An 18,855-nucleotide genomic window follows, 5' to 3' on the forward strand; every position below is an offset into this window, starting at 1 on the left:
AGACTGGGGTGTCAGGTTAGAGAAACATAGAGGAGTAGGTCATTCGAGCCTGCTCCGCTATTCAATATGATCATGGCTGATCCTCTATCTCAACGCCATACTCCCACTCTCTTTCCATATCCCTTGACACCTTTAGAGTCCAGAAATTTATCTATTTCCTTCTTAAATATATTCAGTGACTTGGCGTCCACAGCCTTCCGTGTTAGAGAATTCCACAGGTTCACCACCCTCTGAGTGAAGAAGTTTCTCCTTATCTCCATCCTAAATGGCCTACGCCAAATCCTGAGATTGTGACCTCTTGTTCTAGACCCCCCAGCCAGAGGAAATATCATCCCTGCATCCAGTCTGTCCATCCCTGTCAGAATTTTATATGTTTCAATTAGATCTCCTCTCGTTCTTCTAAACTGCAATGAATGCAGGCCTAGTCGACCCAATCTCTCCTCATATAACAATCTTGCCATCCCAGGAATCAGGTGAACGTTTGTTGCACTGCCTCTATGGCAAATATATCCTTTCTTAGGTAAGAAGACCAAAGCTGCACACAATACTCCAGGTGTGGTCTCACCAGAAAGCTGGGGAGGGGGGGAGGGACAAAGGGGGGTGCGCCCTATGGGTACAGGGTGCCCTGAAAGGAGGTAGCTCCCCTTTTCCTACCCGCCAACTGTCTGTGCAGTGATAGCTGCTAGGCCATTGTCCATTCCCCTGGCTTTCCCCCGCAGACTGAAAAATTGCGGCGGAGGCAAAATGAGGCCCTTAAGTGGCAGCTAATCAATAATTAACGATGAATAAGAAAAATTTAATCATCACAAATATCTGAATCTAATTAAGTATATGTTAAAAGCAATTGCTGTGCATATAAAATAATCAATGAGGCAATAAAGCCTTAAAAAGCCCATAAATCAAACCAATGTTCCTTAAAATTTCTGACGATCCTGAGAATTGAAGCCCCCTTTACATAGATTATTACACCACCTACCCCATTCCGGAATTCATACGCCAGGATTTTTCCTATGGCGAGCGGGCTGGGTGAGATCGGGCAGGGGTGGGCGTGGAGCCGATCGCCACCCACAATTAGCTCTGTGCTGCCATTTTACGCGGGCGGGACAATTAAGGTGCGCCCAGTGTAATACAAGGCCGGTAGCACCCAGCGTTACCTGTGCGGGCGGGGTGGAGGAGGGAGAGTCGGGGCCAGCGCTCTTTCGTGCATGTGCATGATGGAGCATAGCAATCTCCATGAGGTACAGAGCTGCCTCTGGGAGATTCAATGGATATTAAAGTAATTAAAGAATTGAATTAAAAATTTATTTAAACATGTCCCCTCACACGGCTGTGTCACATAAGTGGGGACATGTTTTTATATCTATGGGGAGAATTTTCCCCCTGCCGGGTGGGTTGGGCGGGAGTGGGCGTGGGCGAGCGTGCAGCCGATTGCCACCCGCGATCTGCTGCGTGCCACCATTTTACGTGGGCGGGCCCATTAAGACCTGCCCAGCGTGATGCGCACCCGGAAGCGCTGTGTGTTCCCTGTGTGGGTGGAGGGAGTAGGCTGAGTCGGGGCCTATGCTTTTGCGCATGTGCGTGAGAGAGCGCAGAAATCTCCCTGAGGCACAGAGCTGCCTCAGGGCGATTAGTTTGATTTGTAAAAATTTTAATAAAGAAAAAAAAATTTAAGATATGTCCCCTCATGTGACAGTCACACGAGCTGGGATATGTCAATGAACTTTAATAAAAACTTTCATTCAATTTATAAACACTTCATGAAACCTCATCCCACCCGTGGATGAGGTTTCATGATAAATGCAAAGGCCACCTGAGCTCTTCACCTGCCCACCAACCTTAAGGTTGGATGAGCAGCATTCTCAAGTGGCTCAATTGATTTCTGAATGGCCTTTACATTGTGGCAGGTGCGCAGCCGACTCTGGCGCTTACCCGCTGAACGAAATATCCCAATGGTGCGCAATGATGTTGGGACGCACACCTGACCCATCGCGCGTCATTTTACACGTCGACGTGTCGGGCCCACACTCACACGCCGACTGGAAGATTCTGCCCATAGGGCTGAAATTTCTGGCTGGCGGAGGGGGGGGCGCAGAGCGGGAGCAGACGCAGACAGGTGCGGACCTGATCAGGTATGCACTGCCATCTTACACGGGTGGGCCAATTAAGGCCCGCCCAGCGTGAATCGCAGCTCCCGAGGACAGTGGGAGTGGGCGGGTGGTGGCAGGTCAGCAATGACCGCTGGGTCCAATGGCGACCCGGCGGCCTGTTTTAAAACGTTGCTGCAGCCTTTCCAAGACTGCGAATCATGGTCAGTGGAAGGGCTTCCCAGAGCGCTGCTGGTGAGCAGGCCAGGCAGGAGGGTAGGGCACTGTGCCCTTCGTTTTTCTGATGATTGCCTTGCTGCCCTCCTCGAGGAGGTGGCAGCATGGTGGGAGATCCTCGTATCCCAGGATGGGAAGAAGAGGCCCCCTCACATGAGCAAACGGGCCTGGGAGGAGGTGGTGAGCTCCCGCGACGTGGTGCGGCGCACCTGGATCCAGTGTCGCAAGCGCTTCAACGACCTGTTGCGCTCGGTAAGGGTGAGTACCATGTTGGCATTGGTCACTTAACCCAGCAGGTAGGCTTTCCCCCCTTGGTGCCCCCCCACCCCCAAGTCTGAGTGTAATGACTGCATTGAATCATTGACGGCATGTGTCCTTCGCTGGGTGGGCCAGCAGATATTGCCTATGCCGAGGTCACGCTGAGAGGGTGGTGAAGAGATGGGTTTTACACCCGTAGCATGTGGTACACTGAGACCTACATTACTGTTTTGGGGGCAATCTGGAGGAGCTGCACCTAGGCACAGTGCAGGAACTCCAGGGCATGTCAAAGTCAGGGTGATGACATGCTGGGAGGGGAGCTTCAAGGTGGTGTGGCACCGATTGATTTGCTGCCCTCTGCGCTCCACGTGCTTGTGCCTCCTTGCTACGGAGTTTAGACTGTGTGGTGCCTGATGTGATGTAGGCAGCGTTTGGCCAAGGGGGTGGGGGGTGGGGACAGGCCAAGCATCTTTGTGTGAGTGTTCGGCAGCAGCGGGGTGAGGAGACACTGGAGCCCTGCAATGTCCAACTCTGGTTGAGGTGGGCCGTCCACAAAGAGAATCCAGGTACAGGTAGCACTAATCAATGCTCTTCTCCCCTTTTCAGGAGAAGAATGCACATAATGCAGCCAAGCGGGTGAGGACTGGTGGTGGGCCAACACAGTTAGTGATTCTCAGCCGCTTCGAGCAGGGGGCCCTAGATTTAGAGAGGTTCCATGCGCCCAGGTCCACCAGTGTCGGTGAGGCTGGGTGCCAAGGGCAGGTATGTTTGCCCAGCACTGAGGTCACCATTGTTCTCCCAACAGCCATGGCAGTGCTAAATGTTCAGTGATTGAAGTTTGCAACATGGCTTGACCATTGCTTATGGATGGATGAGCGCATAATGATCTGGGGGACAGGGATACACATTGACATTGGGCTGAATTTTGCCGTCGGTGAGCAGAGGGCGGGGCCCGCTCGCTGACACGCAAAATGACACCCCATTTAAATTTTCAGGAAGGCGGGGGCACAGCCAAATCAGCCGTGTGCCCGCCGACATGTCAATGGCCAATTGAGGCCATTGATAGGATCATTAAAATAATTAAAGGGCCTGCCCTTCCAACCTTAAAGTTGGCGGGCAGGCCAGGAGCCCCAGCGGGCTTCTGAAAAAACATGAAACCTCATCCACCTTAATTGGCCCGCCCGCTTAAAATGGTGGCGGGGCCCGCTTCTTCGGCGGTGATCGGCTCTCCACCCGCTGGAGATTGGGTCGGGCCCGCCCACCCGGTAGGCAGAAAATTCTGCCCATTGTCTCCATGTTAACTGATCCAATGCACTTCGCACATCATAACATTCATGGCCATGGGCCAAGTGCTGGTAAATGGAATTAGGTAGGTAGGTCAGGTGTTTCTCACATGTCGGTGCAGACTCAATGGGCCAAAGGGCCTCTTCTGCACTGTGTGATTCTGTGATTCTGTGATTCTGTGAATGTCCTTGTTCTTCCTTTCAGCATGAGCGGAGCACGGCCAAGAGGGGGAGGAGCAGAGGCTCCCTCTCACACCTGAGGGCTCTGAAGTTTCATCACCATCACACCATCTCTGCCAGGCAGGCACCAACGCAGATACTAGTGCCTCGGTGGGAATTAGAACATCGGCTAGTGTCCCTGGGCACAGCGGAGAGGTCACTTCACAATCGCTGGAGGAGCTGGCAGAGACAGAGAGTGCCCATGGCGCCAGGAGTTGGAGGACTGCAGGAGACCAGGCACATGCTCAGTCGGTGCCTGATGATGTTCGTCTGGAGTCGTCCACGACACATCAAGCGCAGGAAATGCAGCCAGTTGTGCGGGAGCATCTGGGGGAGATACATGAGGCTATGCTTAGCTTGATGTCCGTGGTGGAAGAGTCTACGTAGACTATCGCTGAAGCAATGAGCCTCATGTCCGAGCACCATGCGTCCTCCATGGAGAGAGTGGCGACTCTTGTGGAGAGGCTCCTCCAGGAGACCCATCAGTGCTTCCTGGGGATGTGCTCGGACCAGCAAGCCCTCACATCGGCATTGACCTCAACTGGTCAGGGCCAGTGTGGAAGATGGTCTAGTTACCAAGTTTCCCAGCTCGATGCCCATCCATCCACAGTGAACAGAGAGGCCCGAAGCGACCTCACGTCAGCGCAGCAGCTGCCTGTCATCCCTGTGGGCTCCTCTCAGGGCACTCCTGATGAGGGTGGCAGCTCCTCCGCCCCTCCGCCAGTGACTGTTGCATCCGGAGAGGCTGCGACGACTGGGGAGATGCCAGCTGTGGAACTGGCAGCTCCCTCCCAGGCGGGGCCAGCACAGGCTCCACAGGCCAAAGGACGACCGCCAAGGTCATCGAGGCCAACAGGACAGCAGAGGCAGCAGGCTGGCTTAGGTGCCACTTCCAGCGAGGGGTCAGCACCAAGACGTAGCACCCGAAAACGTAAACATAAGGCACCTTAGACACACCACAGCTTTATCACTGGTGCTTTTGTGTTGGCCCGAGATGAGGTCTTTATGAGTTGGTGTGATTTTTAACACCCTTTTCATTTTGTTTCATTAAGTTTCTTTGGTTGCAATAATAAATTCAGATATGTCACCATAGCTGAGGGTGCCTCTTTTGTTCTGCAGGTGGATGGTTTCCAAAAATGTAGTGAGTGATTTGTGGGACATTCAACTTTATTAACAAGGCCTTTAGTTAATGTTCCTATCCAGGCAGATTTTGCACTTAGGTATCGAGTATGGAGCCTACAGCCCAGGCTTATTCTGGAGGTCCATATTTGGTGTGCTAGCTGAAGGTTCATTGGATTAAAGCCTCCCGGGTGTCCCTGCCTCCCTGGAGTATGCCCGGGTCAGCGTCTACCCCCTCAGCATTTCCCTGTGCGTGCTCATCCTCGGAATCACTGCTGGGCTCATCGAATGCAGCCACAGCCACTGCGTCAATGTCTTCATTGTCCATTGTGGTTCCCCTTTCCAGTGCAAGATTGTGGAGAACGCAGCATGCAACCACTATCAGTGACACATGATCTGGGGGGTTCTGGAGTGCGCCCCCTGAGCGGTCCAGGCATCAGAAGCACATCTTGAGAAGGCCAATGGCTCTCTCCACCACAACCCTTTTGGAGGCTATTGTACCGCTGCTCAGCTTCTGTTCTTGGATGGCGGAGAGGCGTCATGAGCCAACTTCTGAGGGGATAGCCCTTGTCATGCAGCAGCCATCCATCAAGCCGAGCTGGAGCACTGAAGAGCCCCGGCACCTGGGAGTGTCTGAGGATAAAGACGTCGTGGGAGTTGTCTGGGTACCTTGCACAGACTTGAAGAATCAGCATCCTGTGATCACACACTATCTGCACGTTCATGGAATGGAAGCCCTTCCTGTTGACAAAGTCACCGGGCTCACTTGCTGGTGCCTTGATGGCCACATGTGTGCAGTCTATTGCACCCTGGATGTGGGGGAAGCCAGCAATGGCCACGAAGCCTCTGGCTCACTGTGTCTGGCTTGCCTGCTCCCAACAGCAGAGGATGGAGGTCAATGCATGCCCGAACAGAGTGTCTGTAACCTGCTTGGCGCAAGTGTGGACAGCTGATTGGGGGACACCGCAAAGCTCACCCACCGACCCCTGGAAGGAGCCAGAGGCATAGAAGTTGAGGGCAGCTGTGACCTTTAGAGCTCCTGGCACCCATACAGTTCGTGGAGATCTCAGGCTCAATCATCTGACAGATATAGTTGACTGTCTCTCTTGACTGCCTCCTTCGACACTGCACCTCAGACATATTGAGGTAGCTGCTTTGCCGTCTGTATACCCTGGCAGCAGGATAGTGGTGGCTTCCGCAGCCCCTTCCACCTTGGTCTACCTCTTGGCCCTGCGCCCCTTGTGCCTGCGCCTGACCTCTCAAAGGTGGCTATCCTGGAGGCTGAATATGCACTCCTGTCCTCCTCCCCCTTCTAGTCCTCCTTTCCTCCTCAGGAGAGGTGCCTCCAGTTGAGAGTTCAGCTCCCATTCCCAGGCTAAGGGAAGGCTTCCTGAAACATGCAGGCCCAAAATGAATTCCTCACTGCAGAGTGCTGACCTGAAGGCTGTGAGTTCAGACCAAGCAGCTGGTATGCACTTTGAAGTATTGCAGATCACACAGGCAAGTGTCAGTAGCTTTGAAACATCAATATTTGATAGCGCACACTCGCGACCCCACTGAGCCCTCTGATAGGCCGTTGAAAGGTCAGCCGATGCACAGCTGACTGGGCTGCGCCCCCGCCAACCTGAATATACAAATGACGCGGGATGACTTCGGGAGTTCAGCCTGACGCCATTCCGTGTCATTTTACGCGTCAGCGAGTGGGCCCTGCCTCCGCTCGCCGACGGGAAAATTCTTACCTTGGAATAAAAGGGACAGTGGCAACACTGAGCCACCTTATCCTACCTGTGGATGAGGTTTATACAAATGTGTCCTACCTGCCTGCCCGTTGTGCCTGTGCGCCAACCCGAAGATCGCACGGTCGCCGAAAAATCTCCGTCGATTGGTGCCTCAAGGGCCTTAAGTGGCCCGTTAATTAATGGCGGGCATGCATCAGAGAGCATCATGTACCCGCCCAATGAAATATCGCAATGGCGCATGGTGATGTCTGAACGCTCACCCGGTGTCACCGCGCATCATTTTACGTGCATGCACACGGGGCCTGCCCCTGCACGCCAACAGGAAAATTCTGCCCATAAAGAACATCACTCCCAAGAAAAACAATAACATGTTCCATAAGAATGACTGCCATGGGAGAAATAAGAGAGAAAAAAAAGAGAGAGAAAGAGTGCTAGAGAGAGCGAGAGACAGAGAAAAGTGGGGTGGGGGGCAGATTTGTCATGTCACATTTCTCTGCATTAAATTTCATTTGCCACAAGTCCACCCATTGCATCAATCAATTTTCTTTTGACATTATCCTCCTTGCAGTTCACAAAATTTGCAAATTTTATGTCATAAACAAATTTTGATTGTGTGCCCACTACACCAAAGTCTAGCCCAGTAATATATTTTAGGAAGAGCAAGGGTCCTAACATATATCCTTGGGGAACTCCACTATAAACCCTCCTCAAGTCGGAAAAACAACTGTTCACTGCTACTCTCAGTTTCCTGTCACTCCGCCAATTTTGTGCCCATGTTGCTACTGTCCCTTTTATTCCAAGGCAAGAATTTTCCCGTCAGCGAGCGGAGGCAGGGCCCGCTAGCCGACGCATAAAATGACACGGAATGATGTTGGGAAAAACTCTCAAAGTCATCCCGCGTCATTTGTATTTTCAGGTTGGTGGGGGCACAGCCCAGTCAGCTGTGCGCCTGCTGACCCTTCAATGGCCTATCGAGGCCATTCAAAAAGCAATTAAAGCAATTATTGGACCTGCCCGTCCAACCTTAAGGTTGGCGGGCAGGTCGTGAGCGCTGGCGGCCACTTGAAAAAGCATGGAACCTCATCCACGGATGGGATGAGGTTTCATGACTGAATTAAAAAATTAATATTAACTTTTACTTAAAGTTATGTCCATGTCCCAACTCATGTGACATTATCACATGAGGGGACATGAATGGTTAATGAAATTTTCCAAAGAATAACTTTTTCCCTTTGGGAACCGATCTCCCTGAGGCAGCACTTAGTCTCAGGGAGATTAGAGCGCTCCTTTGTGTGGATGCGTGAAGGAGTGCACTTCCGTATTTGCCATTCCTCCCCCGCCTGCATAGGGAGCGCACAACACTTCCATGCAGACGTCACGCTGAGCAGGCCTTAATTGGCCCGTCCACGAAAAATGGCGGGGCACCAATCGGAGGGCTGCCCGCCCACGCCCACTCCTACACTTTCCCACTACCCCCGACGGGGGGAAAGCTTTGCCCCATGAGTTCTAACTTAGCTCACAAGTCTGCTATGAGGCCATTTGGAAGTTCATGTACACTACATCAACTACATTACCTTCATCGGCCCTCTCTGTTACTTCATTAAAAAAAATCAAGCAAGTTAGTTAAACACGATTTGCGCAGAACAAATTTATACTACATTTTCTTAATTAATCCACATTTGCCCAAGTGATTGTTAAAGTTGTCCCAAATTATCATTTCTAAAAGCTTCTATACCACTGAGGTTAAACTAACTGGCCTGTAGTTGTTGGACTATTTTTGAACAAGGGTGTAACATTTGCAATTTCTCAACCACTGGCACAACCCCTGGATCCAAGAAGGATTGGAAAATTATGGCCAGTGCCTCTGCAGTTTCCATCCTTCCTTCCCTCTGTGTCCTTGGATGCATCTCATCCTGTCCTGGTGATTAATCAACTTTAAGTAAAGTGAACCTATTTGATACCTCCTCTTTATCAATTTTAACCCAAGTGTCTCAATTACCTTCTCCTCCACCATGACTTGGCCAGCATCTTCTTCATTGGTAAAGGCAGATGCAAAACACTCATTTAGTATCTTAGCCATGCCCTCTACCACCATGCATTAATCCTCTTTTAAGTCAATTCTTCCCAGAACAATTTAAATTGAGCCTGATTCTCAATTATGGTATCCACCTGATATTTGCCATATGCACCCTTTTTTGCTTCATGTTACTCTCTATCTTTTTTGTCATCCAGGATGCGCTGCCTTTCCAGCCCCCATGGGAATGTACCTTGACTGTACCCAAACTATCTCTTCTTTAAAGGCAGCCTATTGTTCAGTTACAATTTTGCCTGCAAATCTTTGATTCCAGTTTATCTCAGCCTGAACAATTCTCACTCCATTGAACTTTGCTCTGCACTAATTAATTATTCTTACTCGAGATTGTTCCATGTCCTTTTCCATATCCAAACTAAACATTATGATACAATGATCAAAGTTCCCTAAATGCACCCTAATGACACTTGATCCACTTAGTCCACCTCATTTCAAAAAATGAGATCCAGCAGTGCCTCCTTTCTCATTGGATTAGAAATATACTGCTGTAGAAAATTCTCTTCAGCACACTCTAGAAACTCTTGCCCCTCTCTGTTCTTTACACTATTACGATCCCTGTCAATATTCATATAACTCAAGTTCCCCAACATAACTACTTTATGGACAGAATTTTCCCTCGTTGGGGGGAGAGGTACAGGAGCGGGCGCATGCAGGCGCGCCTCCGATCAGCGCTCCCGACTGGGGGCATGCCGCCATTTTACATGGGCGGGTCAATTAAGGCCCTTCCAGCGTGATGTCTGCCAGGAAGTGCTATGCGCTCCCTGTGCGGGCAGTGGGGGGATTCCCTAAGCCGAAAGTGCTCTCTTTCGCGCATGTGTGCGAAAGAGCGCACTCATCTCCCTGAGGCTAAGCACTGCCTCAGGGAGATCGGCGCCAAATTCAAAAATGTTAAAAATAGAAAAATAAAATTTCCCTGACATGTCTCCTCATGTGACACTGTCACATGAGTTGGGACATGTCCATCACTTTTAGCTAAACTTTTATTAAATTTTTAAAAGCCTACATGAAACCTTATCCCGTCCGTGGATGAGGTTTCATGCATTCTCTGAAGCTCGCCAGGGCTCCCAGCCTGCTCGCCAACCTTAACCACAGCAATTACTTTTCAAATGGCCTCAATTGGGCGTTGACAGGTCAGTGGGTGCACAGCTGATTTGGCTGCATCCCCGCCAGCCTGAAAATTGAAATGACATGGGGTGACGTCGGGAGTTTCGCCCAAAGTCATCTCGCGTCATTATACACGTCGGTGAGCGGATCCTGCCCCCCGCTCACCGACTGGGAAATCCTGCCCTATAATTCTTGTACTTTTCTGTAATTTCCTTGCAAATTTGTTTTGCTACATCTTTCTGTATAGTTGATGGCCTATAGAATACACTGAGCAATGTAAAGGCGTCTCATGGTTTCTTACCTCTAGCCAAATAGGTTCTGTCCTTGACCCCTCTGTGACATCCTCTCTCTCCAGCCCTGTAATATTCTCCTTAACCAATATTGCTACCTCTCCTCCTTTCTTTCCTTCCATATCTTTCCTGAACACCTTGTATCCAGGAATATTTAGTACCTAGTCTTGTCCTTTTTAAGTTAGGTTGCTCTTATCACCATAACATCATACTTCCACATGGCAATGCTCAGTAACCTTATTTACCACCCTCCACACATTCACATAAAATGCACAGTAACCATAATTCTGACATCCCGTCAAACTTAGGCTGCACCTAATACCTTACTATTTTCTACTCTAGGGCTAGCTATCTCTCCCAATTCTCCTGGGTATTGGTATTTGTCTTTAATATTACATCCTGGTTCCCACACCCATGCTTAGCTGGTTTAAACCCTCCCCAGTAACAGTAGCAAATCACCCCGCAAGGAAATTTGCCCTGCTCTGTTCAGGTGCAAATCATCCAGCCTGTACAATCCCATCTTCCCTCGAACTGGTCCCAATTGTTAATTGTATCAATTGAAGTTAAGTACATACAGGTGGAGTGCATTGATTGGATGGTTATTTAAGAACACATATAGAGACACTTACTAACAAAAGAGTTGAATGGAGTCAGGAGATATATACAAGAACACAAGAATTGGGAGCAGGCTATTCAGCCTGCTGTGACATTCAATAAGATCATGGCTGATCTGAATGTGGCCTCAACTCCACTTTCCTGCTGCCCCCAATAACCCTCAACTCCCTTGTTGATCAAAAATCTATCTAACTCAGCCTTGAATATATTCAATGACTTACCTCCACTGCTTTCTGGGGAAGAGAATTCCATTGACAAGCGACCCTGAGAGAAATAAAAATGTCCTTATAGTATCTCAGTCTTAAACTGGAGACCCCTGAGTTTTAAACTTTGTCCGCTAGCTCTAGGCTTCCCTACAAAGGGAAACATCCTTCCAGCGTCCACCCTGTCAAGTTCCCTCAGAATTTTATATGCGTCAATAAGATCACCTCTCATTCTTCTAAACTCCAATGAATATAAGCCCAACCTGTTCAAACTTTCCTCATAAGACAAGAGATCAGAACCAATGTGAGTGCAAGGTAGCTTCAAAATGTGATGTCGGCACAAAGGTGAGAGCTGATTGGTGAGTAGTGGGTAAGTGTTTTTCTCCAGTTTAAAATAGATTAAGCTAAGGGAAGGTAAGAGTTCTAGTTTTCCTTTTAAGTATATAAATAATTTAATGTTTTTTAACTGTATTTTTACCCTTAAAGTAAGGGTTTTTTTTCAACTAGAGGCATGGCAGGGCTGCTCAGTCCCATGTTATGTATCGCCTGCAACATGTGGGAAGTCCTAGATGCTCCTTGCGCTCTGAATGACCACATATGGAGGAAGTGCCACCAGCTGCAACTACTTGAGCTCCGAGTTTCGGAGCTTGAGCGGCAGCTGGAGACACTGAGGTACATTTGTGAGGCTCAGAGTTTCTTGGATAGCACATTTTTAGATGTGGTCACCTCACAGCTTATGGCAGTGCAGACAGAAAGGGAATGGATGACCATCAGTCAGAAGAAAAGCGTCAGGCAGATAGTCAGGAAATCCCCAGGGTGCATCGTGCTCAAGAACTGTTTTTCTGTGTTGGAAAAGGGTGAGAGTGACGGTTCCTCTGAGGAGAGCAGCCATGCTCTTGGCACTGTGAGCGACTCAGCTGCACAGGGGAGGAGGAAAAAGAGGGGAAGAGTGGTAGGAGACTCGATAGTGAGGGGAACAGACAGGCCTTTCTGTGGTCATAGACGTGACTCCAGGATGGTATGTTGTCTCCCTGGTGCCAGTGTCAAGGATGTCACTGAATGGCCGCAGGGCATTCTAAAGGGGGAGGACAAACAGACAGAGATCGTGGTACATATTGGCACCATTGACAGAGGTAGAAAGAGGGACGAGGTCCTGCAAACAGAATTTAGGAAGCTAGGAAGCAGATTAAAAAACAGGACCTCTAAGGTAGTAATCTCTGGATTACTTCTGGTGCCATGCGCTAGTGAGTATAGAAATAAGAGGTTAGTTCAGATGAATGTGTGGCTGGAGAGATGGTGCAGGAGGGAGGGCTTTAGATATCTGGGACATTGAGACTGTTTTTGGGAGTGGTGGGACCTGTACAAGGCGGATGGGTTGCACCTGAACCAGAATGGGATCAACATCCTTGCGGGGAGGTTTGCTAGTGCTGTTGGGGAGGGTTTAAACTAACTTGGCAGGGGGATGGGATCCTGAGAGGAGGTTCAGCAGGGGGAGATGCACAGCCAAAATTAGAAGAGAGAGCAAGTGAGTCTGGAAGGCATAGAAATTATAGGCCAGTTAAGGCACAAGGGAGCTTGGCAAGGTTGCATTTATTTTAGTGCAAGGAGCCTGACAAATAAGGCAGATGAGTTGAGGGCACAAATTAACACATGGAAGTATGATGTCATTGTTGTCACAGAGCCATGGGCCAGAATTTTCCCGTCAGCGATTTAGGGGCGGGGCCCGCTCGCCAACGGGAAAATGACGGGGGATGACGTCAGGAGAAACCCCTGATATCATCCCGGTCCATTTAAATTTTTAGTAAGGTGGGCAGACAGCGAAATCAGCTGTTCGCCCGCCGACCTGTCAATGGCCAATTGAGGCCATTGACAGGATCATTAAGCTCATTGAAAGACCTGCCCGTCCAACCTTAAGGCTGGCGGGCAGGCCAGGAGCCCCAGCGGGCTTCTGAAAAAAAATAAAACTTCATCCACCGGCGGGATGAGGTTTCATCTCAGATTTTTAAAAGTTTATTTAAGTTTCACTCATGTTTATTAACATGTCCCATCTCGTGTGACAGTGTCACATGAAGGGGACATGTTAATAATGTTTTTCTTTCTCTAATTTTAAGTTTTTTAAACATTCAGCGATCTCCCTGAGACAGCAATTAGTCTCAGGGAGCATTGCGCTCTTTCGCGCGCGTGCGTGAAAGAGTACGCTTTGACAGATGGGGAATCCCTCCACCCCCCCGCGCATAGTGCTTCCCATCGGGAAGGCCGCTGGGCGGGCCTTAATTAGCCCGCCCATGTAAAATGGCAGCTGGCCCCGTTTCGGCGACGGAGTTCGGCTGCCTGCCCGCCACCGAGCCGGTGGGGTCCGCCTGCCCATCAAGGTCAAAATTCTGGCCATGGTTGAGAGAGGGGCAGGATTGGCAGCTCAATATTCCAGGATATAGGGTCTTTAGGCGAGACAGGGAGGGAGGTAAAAGAGGAGGGGGTATCACAATATTGTTCAAGGAATCAATTACAGCAGGAAGGAGGGATGACATCTTAGAAGGCTCCTCAAATGAAGCCATGTGGGAAGAGCTTAAAAACAAAAAAGGAGCAATCATATTGCTGGGAGTGTACTATAGGCCCCCAAACACTCAGAGAGAAATAGAAGAGCAGATATGTAGGCAAATTTCAGAGGAGTGTAAAAATAATAGGGTAGTGATAGTGGGGGATTTCAACTTCCCAACATTAACTGGGTTAGTCATAGTGTGATAGGTTTAGAGGGAGCGGAAGTTTAAAAATGCACCCAGGAGAGTTTTTTAAGACAGCATGCAGAAGGTCCGACAAGAGAGGGGGCAGTCCTGGACTTAATTTTAGGGAATGAAGCCAGGCAAGTGGTAGAGGTATCATTGGGGGAGCATTTTGTAGATAGTGATCACAACTCCATTAGATTCAAGGTTGTTATGGAAAAGGACAAAGATGGGCCAGAAATCAGAGTTCTAAATTGGGGGAAGGCCGATTTTAATAAAATCAGATATGATTTGGCCAGGGTGGACTGGGAGAAGCTACTTTTAGGTAAATCTGCATTAGAGTAGTAGGATTCATTCAAGAAGGAAATAGGGAGAGTACAGGGCCAACATATTCCAGTAAAGACAAAGGGTGGGACCAACAAATCCGGGGAAGCCTGGATGTCAAGGGATATACAGGATTGGATAAAGAGAAAAAGGGAGGCTTATGGCAGATATGGAGCGCTTAAAACAGTGGAACCCTGATAAAAGTATAGAATGTGTAGGGGGGGAACTTAAAAAGGAAATTAGGAGAGCAAAAATGCGGCATGAAAAAACATTGGCAGGCAAAATAAAGGAAAATCCAAAGTTAATCTACAAGTACATTAAGAGTAAGAGGATAACTAGGGAAAGAATAGGGCCTATTAAGGACCATAGTAAAACAAAATTACCTGTAAAAACTCAGCAGGTCTGGCAGCATCTGCGGAGAGGAGCACAGTTAACGTTTCGAGTCTGAATGACCCTTCAACAGAACTAAGTAAAAATAGAAGAGAGGTGAAATATAAGCTGGTTTAAGGGGGGGGTGGGACAGGCAGAGCTGGATAAAGGGCCAGTGATAGGTGGAGATAACCAAAAGATGTCACAGACGAATGGACAAAGAGGTGTTGAAGGTGGTGATATTATTGAAGGAATGTGCTAATGAAGGGTAGAAAGCAGGCCAAGCAAGGTACAGATAGCCCTAGCGGGGGTGGGGTGGGGTGAGGTGAAGGAATCAAAAAAGGCTAAAAGGTAGAGATAAAACAATGGATAGAAATATATTTAAAAATAAAGGAAATAGGTGGGAAAAGGACCATAATGGTAATTTGTGTGTCGAGCCGGAAGATGTAGGTAAGGTTCAAAATGAATACTTCGTGTCAGTGTTCACAAGTGAGAGGGACGACATGGGTATGGAAATCAGGCAGAAGAACTGTGATGTAATTAAAGAAATTATCATAGAAAGGGAGGGGGTCCGAAGTGGTCTGGCAGGCTTAAAAGTAGAAAAATCTCCAGGTCTGGATGAAATGTATCCCAGGCTGTTGAGTGAGGCAAGGGAGGAGATAGCCGGGACGCTGGCAATAATTTTCAGTACCTCTCTGGCCACAGGAGAGGTGTCAGAGGACTGGAGGACAGCCAATGTGGTACCATTATTCAAGAAAGGAGGAAGGGATAAACCAGGGAACTACAGACCAGTCAGTCTAATTTCAGTGGTGGGGAAACTATTGGAAGCAATTCTGACGGACAGAATTAATCTACACTTGGGCCAACATTTTCCCCCCATCGGGGGGGGTGCGCGGTAGTGGGTGCGGGCGGGAGGGCCTCCGATCGGCGCCCCTGGACGGGGGAGCACCACCACTTTATGTGGGCGAACCAATTAAGGCCCGCCCAGCTTGATGTCTGCCAGGAAGCGCTATGCGCACGAAAAAAGAGCGCACAGATCTCCCTGAAGCGGAGTGCCGTCTCAGGGAGATCGGCTCCGATGTAAAAGTTGAATTTCAGGTCATTAAAAATTTTCCCTGCCATGTCCCCTCATGTGACACTGTCACACAAGTTGGGACATGTCCATAACTTTCATTGAAACATTTGTTAAAATTTTAAAAACCCTCATGAAACCCTATCCTGCCCGTGGATGAGGTTTCATGCTTTTTCCGAGGCCTGCCTGGGCTCCCGGCCTGCCCGCTAACCTTAAGGTTGGACGGGCAGGTCCATCAATCAGGTTAATGAGTTTTTTAATGGCCTTAATAGGCTGTTGACAGTTCGGCAGGTACGTAGTCGAACTGAAAATCTAAATGATGTGGGTTGACGTCAGGAAGCACGCCTGACTTATCCCCGCCACATTTTATGGGTCAACGAGCGGGCCCCGCCCCCGGTTCCCAACCGGAAAAACCTGCCCTTGGAGAGGCAGGGATTAATCAAGGACAGTCAGTATGGTTTTGTTAAGGGGAGGTCATGTCTGACCAATTTGATTTTTCGAAGAGGTGACCAGGTGTGTAGATGAGGGCAATGCATTTGACGTAGTCTTCTTGGACTTCAACAAGGCTTTTGATAAGGTCCCGCATGGGAAACTGATAACGAAGGTAAGAGCCCATGGGATCCAAGGCAATTTGGCAAATTGGATCCAAAATTGGCTGAGTGGCAGGAAGCAGAGGGTGATGGTCAAGGGGTGTTTTTGTGACTGGATGCCTGTGTCCAGTGGGGTTCTACAGGGATCGGTGTTGGGTCCCTTGCTGTTCGTGGTATATATAAACAATTTAGGCTTGAATGCAGGAGGGTTGATCAGTAAGTTCGCGGATGACATGAAAATTGGTGGGGTGGTAAATGGTAAGGCGTATAGCCTTAGATTATAGGAGTATACAGATGGGCTGGTCAGATGGGCTGATCAGTGGCAAATGGAATTTAATCTGGATAAATGTGAGGTGATGCACGTGGGCAGGACAAACAAGGCACAGAAATACACGATGAATGGTAGGACCCTGGGAAGTACCGAGAATCAGAGAGACCTTGGTATGCATGTCCACCGGTCCCTTAAGGAAGCGGGACAGGTAGATAAAGTGGTTAGGCAGGCAAATGGGATACTTGCCTTTATTAACCGAGGCATAGAATATAAGAGCAGGGAGGTTATGCTAGAACTGTATAGATCGCTGGTTAGGCCACAGCTAGAGTATTGCATGCAGTTCTGGAATCCGCATTATAGGAAGGATATGATTGCATTGGAGAGAGTGCAGAGGAGATTTACCAGGATGTTGCCTGGGCTGGAGAGTTTTGGTTATGAGGAGAGATTGGATAGACAGGGGTTATTTTCCATGGAGCAGAGGAGATTGAGGGGGGACCTGATTGAGGTGTATAAAATTATGAGGGGCATAGAGAGGGTAGACAGGAAGGAACTTTTCCCCTTGGTGGAGGGATCAATAACCAGGGGGCATAGATTTAAGGTAAGGGGCAGGAGGTTTAGAGGGGATGTGGGGAAGAATTTTTTCACCCAGAGGGTGGTGGGAATCTGGAACTCACTGCCTGAAAGGATGATAGAATCAGAAACCCTCATAACGTTTAAGTATTTGGACGTGCACTTGTGATGCCATGGCATACAAGGCTATGGGCCTAGTGCTGGAAAATGGGATTAGAATAGTTAGGTACTTGTTTGACTGGCACAGACTCGATGGGCCAAAGGGCGTTTTTCTGTGCTGTAGACCTCTGACTCTATAACTCTATGACTCTGTGACAATCCCTTAATCCCAGGGCTCAGTTGAATGAACCTTCTGTGAATTTCTTCTAATGCAGTGCTCCAGGCGCAGTCTAAGTAAGGCCCTGTACAGCTGCAGCAACTCTTCCCTACTTTTATATTCAATTCCCCTTGCCATAAACACCAATGTTCCATTTGCCATCCTAATCACTTGTCACTTGCTGTACCTGCATATTAACTTTTTGTGATTCATGTACCAGGTCACGCAGATCCTTCTCTACCTCAGTTCTGTAGTCTCTCTCCATTCAAATAATACACCACCTTTCTATTCTTCCAGCCAAAGTGGACCAGTTCATACTTTCCCACATTATACTCCATCTGCTCACTCACTTAACCTATCTAAATCCCTCTGTAGAATCTTGCAGCTTACTTTCCTACCAACCTTTGTGGCATCAGCAAATTTAGCTCCCATACATTCGGTCCCTTCATCCAGGTTATTGATATAGATTGTAAATAGCTGAGGCCTCAGCACTCTTCTAGTAACAGCTTTCCAACCAAAAATGACCCAATTATCCTTCCTCCCTGCTTCCTGTTAGCTAGCCAATCCTCTATCCATGCTAATATGTTATCCCCTACACCATGAGCTCTTATTTTGTGTAGTAACCTTTGATGTAGCACTTTTTCAAAAACCTTTTGGAAATCCAAATACACCACATCCATTAGTGCCTCTTTATCCACCTTGCCTGTTATTTCCTCAAGGAACACTAATAAAGTAATGAAACATGATTTCACTCCGTGAATAAATCTTTTCCAAGTAAAGACTGGCTTTGGATTCTTCCTTCACCAGTTGCCCATCAGGAGTATAACACCAATGCCCCAGGAATCTAAAGTCCTCCATCCTGTGCCATCTCTCCAGTCACACATTCATCTGCTCTATCCTCCTATTTCTATATTCACTTGCACATGGTACCAGGAGTAATCCAGAGATCACTATGAGGTCCTGCTTGTAGTTTCCTTCCAAGCTCCATAACTCTGACTGCAGGACCACATCCCTCTTGCTACCTATGACATTGCTACGACTGTGGACCACGACCTTTGGCTGTTCATACTCCCCTCTCAGAATTTTCTGCAGCTTCTCGGTGATGTCCTTGACTGTGGCACTAGGGGGACAGCTTACCATCCTGGATTCACATCTATGGCTGCAGAAATGACTATCTATTCCCCTAACTAACAAATCCTTTATCACTATTGCTTTTGTCAATCTTCCTTATGCTCCCTGCACAGCTGAGCCAGCCATAGTCCTATGGGTTTTGCTATGGCTGCACTTCCCAATTGAACCATCGCTCCCATCAATATTCAGAACCGAATACTGGTTGGAGACTGAGGTGCACTGAGGGGACTCCTGTGCTACCTGCCTGTT

This window comes from Cetorhinus maximus, chromosome 11, assembly GCF_964194155.1.
Source record: "Cetorhinus maximus chromosome 11, sCetMax3.hap1.1, whole genome shotgun sequence".
In the NCBI taxonomy this organism is placed as follows: domain Eukaryota; kingdom Metazoa; phylum Chordata; class Chondrichthyes; order Lamniformes; family Cetorhinidae; genus Cetorhinus; species Cetorhinus maximus.